General features: G+C 43.9%; 1 non-coding gene across 1 annotated transcript; it reads left to right on the forward strand.

Moving 5' to 3' along the window:
* The first annotated feature begins 2,879 nt into the window (after positions 1-2,879).
* Positions 2,880-2,952, forward strand: TRNAT-CGU (transfer RNA threonine (anticodon CGU)). Its single transcript has one exon. It is a non-coding gene; the product is annotated as a tRNA-Thr (tRNA).
* The last annotated feature ends 636 nt before the right edge of the window (positions 2,953-3,588 follow it).

A 3,588-nucleotide genomic window follows, 5' to 3' on the forward strand; every position in this document is an offset into this window, starting at 1 on the left:
TTAATTGAAAAAAAAAAGCATTCTTAAATCTTGGTGCACGATAGCCATGGGACACCCTTTATATAGAAAGCATTGCTCTGTCCGCATACGCACATATTGCCATGACCAACCGGGGGATTGCGGGGGGTCAAAGTGTGCGTGGAGGGAGATGTCATTTGCTCCCCCACTTTGGAAACCGGCACTTTCGGCTCTCTGGCAAGTCCAACAAAACTAGAGCTAAATTTCCTTTCTGAGTGGAGTGAGCACATAAGTAATGCTTTTCTTTACTACGCATTCCCTGATTGGTCAGCGAGGATTGCTGTATAGCGCACGATGCGCGGGATTCGCCGCTCGCGTTGAGGAGAACAGTTCCCGCCGTAAGAAACTGCACTGCCTGCGTAACTTCCGTAACGCCCACTTTTATGCGACCGCTATATCCGTATTCGAAAGCACAATCAGCTTGCTACATTTAACCTGCGGGCGAGGAGAAGGTGCGGATCAACTATTCCAATCAGCCGCGCTCAACGACTGGTGTGCCTCGCGGCATGAAATCGTTGGATTATCAATAAATGCAGCTATTTAATATCTGACCAGAGATAGCCTACGTATCCTTGCAGTCTCAGTATCTTATCACCGTCAAAAATCTAATCAACCCTCTTACAGGTATATAACTGTCGAGTTTCATTGTGTAATCACGACTTATCGCATATATATGAAAACGAGCTTGGTCGAACGGGCAGACCCATTTCAATACCAATAGAACACTGACCAGAATTTTTTTCTTTTCGAAAAGGCATCTGTGCACTTCTGTTTTGTCGGTTTCATTTTCAGACTGTTTCTAAGTAAGAGCTACACTCTCACTTGTTTCCCTGCACTAGCAAGAACAACACGTTTTTCGTATTTGCAAAAAAAAAAAAAAAAAACAAAGAAGAGAAAATGAGGGCCACTTTTGGGTGACGTGTACGGAAAATTTGCACTATGTAGGTTGCCTATGTGGTCTGAAAACTGAATAATCGCGTTCTCCTATAATTTTCATGCGTTATACATGCGTTTAGTTGTTTCCCCCTGCTATCGCCGGTAAAATATGGGGGCACGGCGTTTATATTTATCCAAAGTACGAAGCAATGTTCTGAGTGGCGAGCGATATGTGTTTGTTCTGTGTAGTTCATTACAGCCTTTGTAGAAAGTTGATCATTGAAGCTTTCCAGAGTGTCACACTGCCGCTAATCGAAATGTTTCCCAGACTCCTAAAGAACTCCTAAACGAGAGACGGTTGCAATTCTATGAAAATAGAGACAATTTTAAACACGATGGCGTTGCGAAACTTTCCTGCTTTCAACGCAGGTGTTGCAGATAATTACTAAACCACGTTTTTCCATGTCTTTTCGTGTATCATGCGAGATTCGTAGTTTGTTTCTCCAGTGTTCTGGACGAGCTAAACAAGGTATCTTGTTTATATCTGGAGAAAATTAAGGGCACTGTATATGGCCAATGTGTAGGCAATGTTCCAAATGGGTGGGTTAAATGCACATTTTCCAGTATAGATCTAGAATACGTACGCAAGTGGTCCATGGCCTTACTAATCTGTTTCACTAGCAGTGTAAAAGTTAGACGGCTGCGCTGACATAATTACAACTACAACTGAGGTCAAATTTTGCGAACATAAGGGGACAATCCGCCAAGTTCACGTGCGATGTTAAGTGCGTGTATCAAATACAGCGTTAAAAAAATTGCAAGCAGGTGCTCGAAAGTATCACGCTGCTATTAGCAAGATTTCCCAATGTCCCAAGAGAACTCTGCGTTTCAGATATTTTATGCGTTGAAGGAACAGGCGTCATGTTGAGTGCAATGTGCCGCGTAGTTTTAACGTTTCTGGCTTATTCAGAAGCGTTACGAATAATTATTGAACCCTCATATTTATTTCTTTAATTTTTCTTACCTTTCATGCGTGGTGATATATTATAGTTTCACCTGGTGTCCTCACTGAACTAAATGAGGTAGCTTCGTTATGTTGGGTGACTGTAAGGACAAGTTAATGGGCGATGCGTACGTGCCATGTAGTTCAATATAGATGGGTAATTGGGGCGTTCGCAATAAATTACGTGTGCAAACACTCTAGATTGTTATGACCATGTTTACCAGCGGGGAAGAATTGGACCTGGCAGAACTATAAGAACAACCAATACCAAATTTGGCGAAAATTGGCTGTATGCTATAGGGAAACTCTCGGTATGATGCCGGCTCCATCTTGGACTGAGTGTCTCGCATCTCTGAGGGTATATATGTCACGGGTGTTGCAGTGGCATGTCGGCGTGCACGTTTACGGGCTTCCTCTCTCTCGGCCAGCTTTTGTTGGATCAACTCTCTGTTGGATCAAACACAGCTTCTGTAAAAAAAAAAAAATCAAGTGTTAGAGCGCGTGATGTGGCCGCTATCAGATATGCTTCCCAGTGTCCCGACATAGCTGTAGGTTACAACAGGTTTATGTTTTGTGGGAAGGGGGACATGGCAACTGCAATGTGTGACAACATTCTTACGTTCCTGGTCCAGTTAGAAGGGTTGCAAATAATTACCGAGCCACCGCTTTCCTTTCCTCATTTTCAGGCGTCATAACACGCTCCGACTTGGTTTCAGCGACGTCCTTGTTGTACTAAACGAGGCATTTTGTTTATATTTGGCGAAAACAGGGGGTGGGGAGCGGGGCGTTATGGACAATAAGTAGGTAAACTTCAAAAACAGGTGACTAATGAGAGAGAGAGAGAGAGGTCAGATCGTTCGTGGTTTGTCCGTCGCGCACGCGATATCACAAGCACTCGGCCACCTGTGCGTGAGTGGTGGCGCTGCAGGGTTAGTTCTAGCAGCTAAACATAAGTATCCGAGAGAATGGATGGGAAAACGGCGCCGCAGTAGCTCAATTGGTAAGAGAGTCGCACGCGTGATGCGAAGACGTGGGTTCGTATCCCACCTGCGGCCAGTTGTTTTTCGATCCACTTTCATTTCCATCAATTTATCATTTCTCTAATTCAGTTGACAGGTACGAGTAATTTCCCCTGTGTTGTCCTTGGTGCCTTTGTTTGTTGGCTTAATCCTTATGATATATATACACTGTAAGGCGATTAACCCTTTGTTTTACTCTCCTAACAACTGACGCCCTTACAGCATATACATTGTAAAAACTGTTCGCATCCACATAGGTTTGTCCCAGAACAATAAACGCTGCGCGACGGATACTCCCAGGCCGGCACGCGCGATAACGGCATGATATAGCGTTATTAAAAGGAAAGCATAGCGAGCGCAGAGTTTTCAAGAAAGCAAGTAACACAGACGACGATTATTGTCAAGGATGCACCCCCAGGGGTACAAACTTATTTAGAGTGTCGGAAAAAGCATTCCCATAAACGAAGACATATCCGTTCAACGAGTTGCCATAATTCCCTAAAGCGTGGAAGACATGCCATTAAACGCATTGCTTGGATGTCAGCATGTACGCGCTGTTCATTGTTGCACCGTGCAATTTCAGTGAATAATCACCAGGCGGCTTAACTAACAAGAGAACCAATAAACACGTGGTCCTTACTACTAGAAAAAAAATTCACCGACGATTAAGAT

Source organism: Dermacentor variabilis, chromosome 4 (assembly GCF_050947875.1).
Source record: "Dermacentor variabilis isolate Ectoservices chromosome 4, ASM5094787v1, whole genome shotgun sequence".
NCBI classification, from domain to species: domain Eukaryota; kingdom Metazoa; phylum Arthropoda; class Arachnida; order Ixodida; family Ixodidae; genus Dermacentor; species Dermacentor variabilis.